This window comes from Rhinoderma darwinii, chromosome 6, assembly GCF_050947455.1.
Source record: "Rhinoderma darwinii isolate aRhiDar2 chromosome 6, aRhiDar2.hap1, whole genome shotgun sequence".
Lineage (NCBI taxonomy): Eukaryota > Metazoa > Chordata > Amphibia > Anura > Rhinodermatidae > Rhinoderma > Rhinoderma darwinii.
The window spans coordinates 6977918-6992306 of NC_134692.1; the positions used below are offsets into that span (position 1 = coordinate 6977918).

A 14389-nucleotide genomic window follows, 5' to 3' on the forward strand; every position below is an offset into this window, starting at 1 on the left:
TTACTGACTAATCCCTACCACTCCATAACCACATAGTGATTAAATAATACCCCCATAGTGTTACTGAATAATACCTCCACACCATAAGCACATAGTGACTGAATAATACCGTCATAGTGTTACTGAATAATACCGTCACACCATAACCACTTAGTGACTGAATAATACCCCAATACTGATACTGAATAATACCATCCCACCATAACCACATAGTGACTGAATAATACACCCATACTGTTACTGAATAATATCATCACACCATTACCACATAGTGACTGAATAATACCCCCATACTGTTACTGAATAATACCACCACACCATAACCTCAGTGTCTGAATAATACCATCATACTGTTACTGAATAATACTGCCACACTCTAACCACATAGTGACTGAATAATACCCCCATATTGTTACTGAATAATACAGCCACATCATAACCACATAGTGACTGAATAATACCCCCATACTGATACTGAATAATACCGCCACACCATAACCACATAGTGACTAAATAATACCCCATACTATTACTGAATAATACCTCCACACCATAACTACATAGTGACTAAATAATACCAGTATATTGTTACTGAAGAAAAACCACTATACAAAGACCATTATCACTACCTTATAGTGACCATATAATGGTAGATGCCAGTTATACACAGGAGCTCTGCAGGCGACATCAGTGATTACAGAGCATTTATATCCAGTGACTCAAAGTGTAATGACGGGGTAGGGATACAGACAGGTGAGCCCTAATCTACCCGCCACTCAGTCCCTGCCTACTTGCAACGGCCCGTCCTAGGCGACGGGGTACAACTGGGCGACGGTCCCTACGCTCAGTAAGTGCACGACAGACAAACAGACAAGGGTACACAGAAGCTAGGGAAACGGGGCAGCTGCCCACGGAGACACCGTGAGCAACGAAAGTAGTGAACGAGCCGAGTCAAACCAGGAGTGCACGAGGTACAAAACGCTGAGCAGGAGAGTGGTCAGTAAGCCAAGGTCAATAACAAGCAGAGGATCAGTAGTTCAAGCAACAGCAGCAGAGCCAGGAAACAAGCAGAGCAGAATCACAGGCAAAGGAGGAACAGGAAAGGCAGGTATAAATAGACAGTGGGCGGGAGCTAACTCCGTCTGGTCAGGCTATGATAGGCTCTCCCACTCCTAAGCCTGCCATCCTGAGTGGTGGAAGATGGAGTCAGTATCACAGACATAGGAGAAGGTGCAGACTGATTACCCACGGGCATCGACACAGAAGCTGTGTCTGGCAGATCCTTTACACACAGGTGATGTTTTCTCTAATTAGAGTCATCCACTTTTCCTTTTTTTCTTGATCCGGCCCAGACCAATTTGACAACTTCTTCCAGCCACGACTCGTCTCTGCAGAATTTGACACAAAGACAAAAAAATCAATAAAAATAGAGCCAAGAAATGTATGTGTTTTTACGTTTTGTTTTTTGTTTCTTTTTATGCCTACCTTCTCAAGAAAATGTTGAGAGAAAGGGGAGAGAAATGTGTCCAAAACGCCTTTTCTAAATGTTTATTCAGGCAGTGAATAATCTTTACATTTGGACGTATACCTTCACTTGGTTTTTCATAGATTATCCAAAACACCTATTGAGTTACGTCAAATATATTATGATATGGGCGCCATTTTGTTCAATTTGGCGCAATTTGTGCCATTTTCACTAACCTATAAATTCACGCATCCTACAAATCTATTGATTAATCTCCCTAAAAATTTACTTAATGCGCTGCTGTGCATATATAGCAGTCAGTCATCTATCACTGCAGAGAGAGGGGCTGGAGGAGGTAGAGAGTGGATGGGAGAAGGGGGAGAGGGGATGGGAGGAGGTAGAGAGGGACAGGTGGTGGTGGAGCGGGGGCGGGAGGAGGTGGAGACTGTAATGTCCGTGGCTGCAGGCTGTCAGCTAAAAATCCCCTCCTGACACCCCCAGCCACGAGTCGTCAAGCGCTGGCCCCAGCCTCCTCCTCAGGAAATGTCAGCGCTCGCTTCCACTCACCTCAGCCGGATCCTGTAGGGTGCGCGCGCACGCTCATGCCCGCTCTTAAAGGGGCAGCGCGCGTACCTTACTTTTGATTAACTTTGACCCGTGAATACCCTGGACTATAAGAGGGGTCCAGCCCTCTGCTTCTATGCCTGAGCGTTGTTGATGTTTCCTAGTTTGTCTATGTGATGGCCTCCTAGTGTGTTTCCTGTTTCTGTACCTGTTCCAGTTCCTGTTCCTGTCCCTAGCATTCCATACCATCCTGGTCGAGCACTGTGCTGTGCCAAAGTCGTTTCGTGCTGTATCCATGTCTGACCTGCTTCACCTCACCTGACGTCTGCCTGCTGCCTAGTCCCAGCCGAGCCTGCCCTGCTGCTGTCTGAGCTGCGACAGGTACCTATACAAACTATAGACATTCACTTGCACCCTGTTGGCCAGCTGCCTTACCGCCAAGGCGGTATGGCCTAGTGGGTCCACAGACCCTTCGTGACAGAAAGGAGACGGTAGGAGGTGGAGAGGGGACGGGAGAAGGTGAAGAGGGGACGTTAGAAGTTGGAGAGGGGACATGAGAAGGTGGAGAGGGGACGGGAGGAGGTGGAGAGGGGACGGGAGGAGGTGGAGAGGGGACGGGAGGAGGTGGAGAGGGACGGGAGGAGGTGGAGAGGGACGGGAGGAGGTGGAGAGGGGATGGGAGGAGGTGGAGAGGGGACGGGAGTAGGTGGAGAGGGGACGGGAGGAGGTGGAGGGGGTCGGGAGGAGGTGGAGAGGGACGGGAGGAGGTGGAGAGGGGACGGGAGGAGGTGGAGAGAGATGGGAGGAGGTGGTGAGGGGGCGGGAGGAGGTGGAGAGGGAACGGGAGGAGGTGGAGGGGGGACATGTGCCATTTGGACTAATTGGAGAGCTGCCCTTACATAGTATAAATGTATACATCAGCATACGGGGGGCTTCCCAGACATTAATGTAGAGAAACAAAAACATCCTGCAGGTTCAAAGGAAACATTTAACATCAGCGATTTCTATAATCTGAAGAATATTCTCAAAGCTTTGAGTAAAAGTCAGACATCTGGGATTTAATATATAAAACCAAAATCAAGTAATATTTACCTTCTAAGAGCGGATGTAATATAAAAACTTCTATTTGAAATCAGAAGACAGAAGCTTGGTGTAGACGTATGCACAGTATGTGAGCAATCAGGGCAATGCAACTCGCTAAATAACAGGAGGCCCCATAGATGCAGCAGAGCTACAACCGCTAATAATAATGAGGTGGTTTACGTCATTTACCTGAAGTGGACATGGTGAAAAAAAACACACTCCGATCCGAGGACCACCTCCTGACGAAGAAGCGAAACGCACGTCGAGGTGGTCCTCGGATCGGAGTGTGTTTTTTTCACCATGTCCACTTCAGGTAAATGACGTATTCACTTAGACTTTGATGTACTTGTGCATAATTATTGAGTTATATCTTGCCGTTTATAGTTGATCATTCTAGATATTGGATCTTCTGGTTATTCTACTAGTATATCATATGCTGTCATCATGTTATAATATATGGTCATTTCCATGGGACTTGGTGTACATTCCCATCCGGGGTGTTTTTAGCTCTTTGTATTTTAAATGTATGTTTTTTGTGGGTAATTTCTCCCGTATGGGATAATAAAGATTTATATATTTTATTTTTGCTGTCTACTTGGTGTTATTTTTACATCAGGTATATTTTTGGATTTTTGATAATCATTGTCATACCTGATGGTTTGATATATGCTCTGAGTACAATTTCTGTTGATGACTACACCGTATGTGGGTCTGATGAAGCGAACTATAAGCCTCATAGGTCTCTTTGATGCTGTTAGTTCGGGACATTAGACATGTATTGGGGCCAGGAGATGTGGCCATATTATGGGCGTAGAAATGCCCCTGTATTACGCTCATGTACGATTGGCCTGGGTTTGGGTCCGCGGTTTTCTTGCATATTAGTTTTTTCAGCCTGGTTCATTATTGAATGTTGCCGTACATAAGATTATTTTTACTCTTCCATCTCTTCCTCTCCACTGGGTGATGGATGGGATGACAGATTCGTCTTGTTCGGACTCACATTATGCAAAATTTGGATAAAATAAAACTTGATAAGTCGTAACTTTAATGTCGCTGAACTTTGTGCGCGTCTATCAATCAAAAGTCTATCTGGGTCAAACTATCCTGTGCTTCCGTCTGCATCCATGCAATTAAAACTTCCGCAAACTCCTGTGGATTTCACCAGCCCTGTCATATATCCGAACATACCTGTAACATTTTTAACAGTAAGCATTGTCTACAATTCTAGAAATTCATTATGTAAAACGTCACCATTTTTTTTTTTTTTTATACTTTTTTTATACTTTTTATACTTTTCATGACTTAAAGCAATAACATTTATTATTTATAGTAAGCTCTTGTGCACAATTATGTCAATGGTAGCTCTTAAGGAATACCCAAAAACAATCCATTTTGTAGCCTAGTTCAGTATAAGGAGGAGGCCATGACACAGGAGATCAAAGAACATCAAAGAGGAGATCCCTGTATTATCCTCTCCGACCTCAGGACCTGCACTTGGCATAACACAGTGGTTCAGATTTATTAGGGGTCTTCTTTTAAACTAGTTATAAGTCCAGGGTGGGTAAAGGTAGAGTAGGAGACATTTGTCCTTCTTGTCCAAATATCAAATGTTTATACACTGTTTAGCACAATCACTTTACCTCTCAGATTCTCAAATAGGAATTCTTACTGAGTTGGAAATATCTTATAGATGCCACAATATAAAGAGGTTTGTATAGTGAGAAATCCTCCTTACACTGTACATTCTCAGATCAACATCACTTACAGTGTAAACATGATATAAATCTACAAAAAATGATGAGTCGCTTTGTAAATACATGACATTACTTATCCTGTACTGATCCTGAGCTACATCCTGTATTATACTCCAGAGCTGCACTCACTATTCTGCTGGTGGAGTCACTGTATACATACATTACATTACTTATCTTGTACTGATCCTGAGCTACATCCTGTATTATAGTCCATAGTCCAGAGCTGCACTCACTACTCTGCTGGTGGAGTCACTGTATACATACATTACATTACTTATCCTGTACTGATCCTGAGTTACATCCTGTATTACACTCTAGAGCTGCACTCACTATTCTGCTGTTGGAGTCACTGTATACATACATTACATTACTTATCCTGTACTGATCCTGAGTTACATCCTGTATTATACTCAAGAGCTGCACTCACTATTCTGCTGGTGGAGTCACTGTGTACATACATTACATTACTTATCCTGTACTGATCCTGAGTTACATCCTGTATTATACTCCAGAGCTGCACTCACTATTCTGCTGGTGGAGTCACTGTATACATACATTACATTACTTATCTTGTACTGATCCTGAGCTACATCCTGTATTATAGTCCAGAGCTGCACTCACTATTCTGCTGGTGGAGTCACTGTATACATACATTACATTACTTATCCTGTACTGATCCTGAGTTACATCCTGTATTATACTCAAGAGCTGCACTCACTATTCTGCTGGTGGAGTCTCTGTGTACATACATTACTTATTCTGTACTGATCCTGAGCTACATCCTGTATTATAGTCCAGAGCTGCACTCACTATTCTGCTGGTGGGGTCAATGTGTACATACATTACATTACTTATCCTATACTATTCCTCAGTTACATCCTGTATTATACTCCAGAGCTGCACTCACTATTCTGCTGGTGGAGTCACTGTGTACACACATTCCATTACTTATCCTGTACTGATCCTGAGTTACATCCTGTGTAATACTCCAGAGCTGCACTCACCATTCTGCTGGTGGAGTCACTCTGTACATACATTATATTACTTATCCTGTACTGATCCTGAGTTGCAGCCTGTATTATACTTCAGAGCTGAACTCACTATTCTGCTTTACTTTCCCTGGCTTTAGTTTGATCCTAATCTTGCATTGCTTTTGCGATCCTGCAGCACACCCCCACCAATTGGTGACTACCCTGAAGACCGTAACCTGTGCATTCGACCAGCAAAGACAATACCCCCTTGCAGGGTTCTAGGGTGAAGAACGGATAGATTCCTTAGACTCCACAATTTAGTTTAGCCAACACCCAAACCACTTGCGGCTTTTGGATTTACTTTCCTCCAGTGTGAATTGTAAAACAGGGGAAGTTATTTTTGTACTAAACAAATTGAGAACCACAGCTTACATTAGGAAAAAAGCTCCATATAAATGACAATGATTGTTTCTTAAAAATATGTAAAAAAAAATTACACTAATTGGAACCAGTTGATATTGAATGTTGTGCACCTTCATAAAGTATTAGTATCAGCGCCTAGTCAGAATTCTCATTTAGAAATATCTCTCAAAAAGAAACCAAAAATTGTGCAAGTTTTTATTAGATCTTCTGTTATTTAGCCGAAACAGAAACACTTCCAAAGGCGTAATTTTTGGCTACGTAATTGGAAAGGAGGAGAGGGAGGCCTCACGGAGCTCCAGTCAACATTAATAATTTGCTACGTTTGTAGGAAAAAAAAACATCTAAATGAGATCCCCGGGGGCTGTAATAAAGTGTGTCTACGAGTATATTAGTGGGATGATAATTTAACTGTACGTTAATTAATTCATATCAGAACTGGCACAGACAAGGAGCATGAGTAGGTTCAGCTGTTTCTTTCTATCATTTGAGGTTTTTTTTTTACTTTTCAGACAAAGAGTCCTAGAAAGGTCATGTGATTCACAAGGAGAATATCATCATATATGCTCATTAGTATAAGTGGAGTATTATTTGAGAGCTTTAAAGGTGCCCATACATAGATGAATGTTGTCTGAACCCGCAAATCTTGGCGGGGCAAGCTGACTATCTAATGTGTATGGGGGTGTGGGTGTCCCGACTGGATCTCCACCTGCCTGATCCTTTGTTCTAATGGGAGATAACCCTGGCAGCGGCTTATTCCCCTCTCTCTATCAAGAAAACATGCACCCTGAGCCGAACAAAGTGTACATGTGCATGTGGTTGTGAGGAATAGCTGCCGGCTAAACAAGAAATCGGCCCATGAAGGGCTCAACTGACAACTATCTACAGGAAGAGGCAGGGGAGAAAACAAGGACATAACTTCTAGAGTAGCAGGGACGGCATCTGCTGTAGATCCACTGAGAAGCCACTGCTACATTGTCTGAAGAGCCCCGGAGATGTATTACTCCCATGTGATATAATGTGAATTTGCTTGTTGCAGATAATGTTCATGATAGAGTGCGACCCCATTCCATGGTTTGCTATGGGGACCCATGTCACACTCTTGGTAATGATAGCAAACGCTGATTTGTAAAAGAAAGGTGTTAAATCCCACATTACAGCCGGAAATTAAGGTCTGAGCTCTGAATTGAGTTGGGGAGCTTAAATGGTCACTAACATTTTTACAACTTTTTCGTAATATCAGGCATTTCCCCCCCTGCCTCCTGCATTGACCATTCACTCTAAATTTACTGTTGAAATACGTCTTGAGAGACCAAATGATTTAACAGATCACTGAAAAATCAGGTTACATTTTGTCCCTTAGAAGTATATGGAGACGGGAAGGGGAGAACGGAGAAGGAGCAGAGTGAGAGAAAGGCAGAGACGCTGCTGTGGTGTCTAGTAAGGGTTATATCTCACCTCAGTGCTGGATTCACATCTACACTGCTCGTTACTGCTGTATAATGTTCCCCATGCTGCTGCTGCTACTGCCCTAATAAGTGTTCCTTATCATCGCAGAGATGGATTCACAGCTACACTACCCATTACTGTTGTTTAATCTTCTTTATGTTGCTGCTTCTAGTAAATGTTATGCTCACCCCAGTACTGGATTCACAGCTACAATGCTCATTACCTCTGTATAATGTCCTTTATGCTGCTGCTTCTAGCAAGTGTTATATTTAACCCCAGTGCTAGATTCCCAGCTACAATGCTCATTACTATTGTATAATGTTCTCCATGCTACTGCTGCTTCTAGTATGTCTTATATCTCAACCCAGTGCTAGAATCACTGCTGCTTCTAGTTAGTGTTTGATATCACCCCAGTGCTGGATTCACCGCTACACTGTTCATTACTGCTGTTTAATCTTCTTATATTGCTGCTGCTTCTTGTAAATGGCATATCTGACCCCAGTACTGGATACACAGCTACACTGCTCAATACATCTATATAATGTTCTTCATGTTGCTGCTGCTTCTAGCAAGTGTTATATCTCACGCCAGTGCTGGATTCACAGCTACACAGGTCATTACTGCTGTATAATGTTCTCCATGCTACTGCTTCTAATAAGTGTTATATCTCACCCCAGTGCTTGATTCACAGATACACTGCTGTATAATGTCCTCTGTGCTACTTGCTTCTAATAAGTGTTATATCTCACCCTAGTGCTGGATTTTCATATACATTGCTCAGTACTGCTGTATAATGTTCTTCATGCTGCTAACATTTTTAGTAAATGTTCTATCTCATTTAAGTGCTGGATTCTCGGCTACATTGCTTATTACCACTGTATGATGTCCTCCATGTTGATGAAATTTCTGTGTGTGTTCTACAAAGAGATTGGGGAGCAGAATGTCCTCTGTGTACTTTGTATGAGAGACACGCACTAGCTCAGGGAAAACTGAGAATTAGGGATGTATCCTGCGTTTTTAGAAATGTTCCCCCTCTGCTGGCTCTAAGTCATATAATTATCAGAAATAGTGTTATTTATTATGTACACGTATGATAGCTTATTCTAAAAAGTCACCTGAAAGGTTACATACACTTCCAGTAAATTAATGTCCTGACGAGGGCTAAACTCAATGGTCAAGCGAAAGTAGAGAAAAAATGTCATTCTTTATTGATTCTCAAAAAGGTGAATAACTCTAAAGCTGGCCATACGTATTAACTCTTAGCCGAATAATCGTTGACTGATAGCTATTCCTCTCGTTGCCCCCCAAACACACGCACGCTCAGTTCAGGAGTGCCCAGGAGAGGGTAGTAAGCTGCTGCCAGACACCTCTAGAGGTGGCTTATCTCCCCTGAGAATAAACGGCTTGAGCATGCTGAAATCCAACTGTCTGATCCTTCTTTTCTCCGACATCTGCTTTCAGGAGTGAATCAGGAGACCCCCTGACACATTAGATGGTGGTCCGGTACCCTTGAAATCAGGCCTGTATAAGGTCCAGTGTAAAGTGGACCTTGACCCCCTTAGCCACGTAGGTACTTTGACTCTGTAAGACGGTGCCAATGTTTGACACTGCATGCGCTCTAGAAATACGAAACTGATTTATATGTTTCATCACAGGATTTGCATTGTGTGGGAATGAAAGGAAGCAGGAAAAGGCAACGCGTGTATGTTTTTTTTTTCTTTTCTGACAAAGGGCACAATGTCCCTGAAGTGCCAGGGTTCTGTCAGCCTTAGATACTGGCAGGCTGAAAACTGTTTTTTAATGTCAAACAAAGCCTTCCGTTTTTTTATTCACACTGGCGCATCAGATCAAATGTGAGCTAAGAAGGGTGCACAATTCAGAAAAATTTGTGCTGATGCCACGCGGCCTTAAATTTATTCAAGATAATAACTATTATGCTTATTAATTAAGCTTTTATAGACAAACTGATAAATCCAATTATGGGTTACACTCATAGAACAATATTCTATTTCTCATGGTTCTCCAGGTACCACTGCTGTTCTGCCTGAAATATTTTAATATAATGTCGCTCACTAAGGGACCAAATACTAAAAATGAACATACTATTTGTCTAATGTTTTTAAAACTCTCATTAATTCTGCAGGAACGTCGCAAAACAGATGAAAACTAAAAAAAAAGAAAAAACCTTTCCTCTGCTGGATTTCCCTCCCCTGCCACATCGGTCCTCTTCCACATCCCGGAGGAAACCTTAAAGGGAAAATGCCATGTTGAAAATGCAGTCTAACCTATGGGCGGCATGTCATAGGGTGTGATTGATTGAGCGGATTGATATATAGACTGCTCAAAAAAATGAAGGGAAGTTTTAAATCAAACATCAGATTTTGATGGACAAAAGATTCAAGTTGAAGATCTTTACTGATATAAATGATGTAATTTGTTGAAAGCAAAATGACAAATCAACAGTCAATGGAAACCAAAATCAACAACCAACTGAGGGCAGGATTCCAAATCACCCCCAAAAATCAAAGTAAAAATTTGATGGCGGATCAAATTTGCCAGAATTTTATCAGAAGAGCTCATAATGTGACTCAGTTTGTATGGTGCCTGTACGCATCCCGACAATGTCTGGGCATGCTTCTGATGCGAGGGCTGGATCAGGGAATCAGTGAGCTCCTGGACTGTCCAGGGTGCTACTTGGTGGCATCAGATGCACTGATTGGAAATGTTCCAGAGGTTCTCAATTGGATCCAGGTCTGGAGAACGTGAGGGCCAGCTAATGGCATCAATGCCTTCAGCATCCATGAACTGTCTATATGTTCGGGCCACATCAAACCGGGCATTGTCCTGTCCCGGGAGGAACCCAGGGCCCACTGTACCTGCATAAGGTCTGGCAGTGGCTCTGAGGATTTTATCCTGGTACCTAATATCACAAGGAGGTTTGTGCGACCCTCCGAGGTTATGCCTCCCCAGACAATCAGTGACCCACCGTCAAACCAGTTATGCTGGATGATGTTGTAGTCAGCATGGCGTCTCCGTAAATATGGTCCGCAATTACGGACCAATTCACTTCTATTGACCACGGACACCTTCCTGTCTATTTGCGGGAAGCTGTCCGGGCCGTAGAAGTATACCGCAAATAATGGAACATGTCCGTTCTTTTGCTTTTTACAGGCCGTGCTTCCATACTCTGTATGGGAGCACGGGCCAAAAATGCAAGTGTCTGCCCACGGCCGCCAGCCGTGCCCGTAATCGCGGGCCGTGACTACGAGCACGGACATGTGCATGGGGCCTTAAAACAGGTGAAATTAAATCACAATCGCTAATTCTTCCTAACTGGACAGATTGATATATGTGAAGTTTAAAGTGTAGCTAAACATTTGAAAAACTTCTGACATATCATAGTGACATGTCAAAAGTTTGGATTGGTGGGGGTCCGAGCACTGAGACCCGCACCAATCGCTAGCACGAAGCAGCTGAAGCGCTCTTGTGAGCGCTCAACCGCTTCCTGTCTGTTTGGCTTTTTCCGGAAACAAATGTATCAGTCTCAGTGCTCGGACCACCACCAATCTAAACTTCTGACATGTCACTATGACATGTCAGAAGTTTGTCAAACGTTTAGCTACACTTTAAGTGAATTTGGAGTTATGTTGTGATGAATACGTGTTCCCTTAATTTTTCTGAGCCATGTATTTTTGTGGGAAAAGATTTAGTAGGACTCAAACAATGATTGATAGACTACTGACACAGTCTAAATGTGCATACCAAGATAGCTGTCAATGACTGAGGAGGACCGCCCACTGAACTCCCAAGCCAAGAATGAGCAGAGGTTTATATGGATTAAGTACAGTTTATACTAAATATTTTCCCACAAAACTATATATCAATCTGCTTAGCTTCTCCTGCTCTATAACATGTTGCCCACATAGTAAACTACATTTTTAACGTATCAGGTTCCCTTTAAATGAGGTGTATGGTTTAGGAAACTCACTTTCCAATAAATTTCTGAGTCAATAGAGGAGAGTCCTTTATTAAGGACTTCATCAATTACCCGGAGGGGAGCACCTTTCCCTCTGGAGGACCCAGCATGTCCTTGCATTTGATTGACTGCTCAATTACTTGATTGGGCATTATGTAATGCAGCATTTTACCTGTGGTGGCGCTGCAGGTGAAATGAATACTTTCTGCAAGGCACCACTACAGATTACAGTGGATCACCATCCTCTTAGTCACAAAACAAGGGGCTTTCCAGCAGGGTTAGCTTTACGTTGGATGATGGCCTGTGTGGTACCTTCTGTTGGCACCACACCTATCCCATATGGTATACAAATAGCCATAACAAATAAGGGCAGATCAGTGTTTAGCGCTATTGGACATCATGTGCATGGAGTTTGCATGTTCTCCCTCTGCTTATATTTCTTCTGTAATTTCCATAAAGATAGTGAATTTAGATTGTGAGCCCCAATGGGGACAGCGAGTGAGGACAACCTCTGTACAGGGCTGTGGAATATGTTGGTGTAATATAAGTAACATAAATAAATGATTATAAGTACAATGCTTGATAACAATACTATTCTATACCGCTACTACCATACACTGCAAAATAATATATTGTACACTGCCTAAGCTGAAGTTCCACACAATCCCTACATAAATACCACCATATAGTGCTCAAATAATACCAATAATATTAAGCGATGGCACAAGTCCCCTTAAAATGCCCCTTTCAGTAGAGGTGGCATAGGTCGCACACTCGTAAGGTCGGCCCAGCCTCCCCGTATGTAAGTCTGGCAAAAGCGGCTGAAGCTCAAACTAAATCACAACTTTGGCAAGAACTGGTGGTGTTGGGGAAAAGAATGATTGAGAAACTTAATAATGGGGCTCTCAATGTGTGCCCCAATGTGGCTGTACATTATTATTTTGAGAATGCTCTGCATTGATGTTACCAGTAAGTTTAAAGGGGTTGTCTGAAACTAGAAGATAGAGTTTCACTTTTTACAGAAATAGAGTTGCTTTTATCTGGTATTTAAATAAATGGAGCTGAACTGCAATACCAGTCACAGCCATGGACTAGAGTGGCGTTGTTTCTGGGGAAAAAAAGCATACTCTTTTCTCAATTCCTGGACAAAAGCTTTTAAGTCTTCTTGATCTCTATCCCCCTTTAAGCTGAGGTACTTCCATAACATACAGTGCATTCGGAAAGTTTTCAGACCCTTTCACTTTTTTGAAATTTTGTTATGTTAAGGCCTTGTGCTAAAATAAAATAAAAAAACATGTTTTTCCCCATCATTTTGCACTCGACAAAGTGAAAACAGAATTTAAATTTTTTTTTCAAATTTATTTTAAATGAAAAACTCAAATTTTGCATGAACATAAATATTCAGACCCTTTGCTATGACACTTGCAATTCAGCTCTGGGGCCCTCCCATTTCTCTAGATCATCTTTTAAGTGTTTCTATATCTTGATTGGAGTCTACCTGTGGTAAATTCATTTGATTGGACATGATTTGGAGACACCCCTCTTCTATATAAGGTCTCACAGCTGGCAATGTATATCAGAGTAAAAACCAAGCCATGAGGAGATAAGAACTGCCTGTTCAGCTCAGAGACAGGATTGTGTGAAGGCACAGATCTGAAGAAGGGTACAAATAAATGTCTGCTGCACTGAAAATCCCCAAGAGCCCAGTGGACTCCATAATTCTTAAATGGAAGAAGTTTGAAACAACTAGGACTCTTACTAGAGCCGGCTGCCCCACCAAACTAAGTAATCGGGGGAGAATGGCCTTGGTAAGAGAGGTGACCAAGAACCCAATGGACACTCTGGCTGAGCTCCAAAGATTCAGTGTGCAGATGGGAGAAACTTCTAGAAGGTCAACCATAGTTACATAGTTACATAGTTTGTACGGTTGAAAAAAGACACATGTCCATCAAGTTCAACCAAGGGATGGGAAAGGGGAAGTAAAAAAATTCTACACATAGCAGTTAATATTTTTTTGTTCTAGGAAATTATCTAACCCTTTTTTAAAGCCATCTACTGTCCCTGCTGCGACCAGCTCCTGCGGTAGGCTAACCATCACTGCTGGACTCTGCCAATCTTGTCTTTATGGCAAAGTGTCCAGGAAGAAGCCTCTCCTCAGCAAAAGACACATAAAAGCCGCCTGGAGTTTGCAAAAAAAGCACCTAAAGGACCCTCAGACTGTGAGAAACAAGATTCTGTGGTCTGATGAAACCACAATTGAATGTCTTGGCCTCAATTTTAAGTGTCATGTCTGGGGGAAACCAGTCACTGCTCATTACCTGCCCAATACCATCCCTACAGTGAAGCATGGTGGTGGCAGCATCATGATGTGGGGGGGATTTTCAGCGGCTTGGATAGGGGGACTCGTCAGGGTTGAGGGAAAGATGAATGGATCAAAGTACAGAGATATTTTGGGCCGAATGTTCACCTTCCAGAAGACAAAGACCCTAAGCACACAGCCAAGACAACACAGGAGTGGTGCAGGGACAACTCTACGAATGTCCTTGAGTGGCCCAACCAGAGCCCTGACTTGAACCCAATCGAACATCCCTGGAGAGACCTGAAAAGAACCGTCCACTGACGTCACCATCCAACATGACATAGATGGAGAGAATCTGCATAGAATGGCACAAAATCCCCAAATCAGGGTGTGCAAACCTTGTGCCAT

The 14389-nt window shown here is 42.6% G+C and overlaps 1 long non-coding RNA gene across 1 annotated transcript in view; it reads left to right on the top strand.

The window, feature by feature from the left end:
• The window catches only part of LOC142656155 (uncharacterized), a 29498-nt gene extending 19225 nt beyond the window's left edge, over positions 1 to 10273 (top strand). Inside the window, exon 3 of the long non-coding RNA XR_012849593.1 lies at positions 9850 to 10273. This is a non-coding gene — a long non-coding RNA (uncharacterized LOC142656155). The remainder of the gene's footprint in view (positions 1 to 9849) is intronic.
• Positions 10274 to 14389: the final 4116 nt, after the last annotated feature.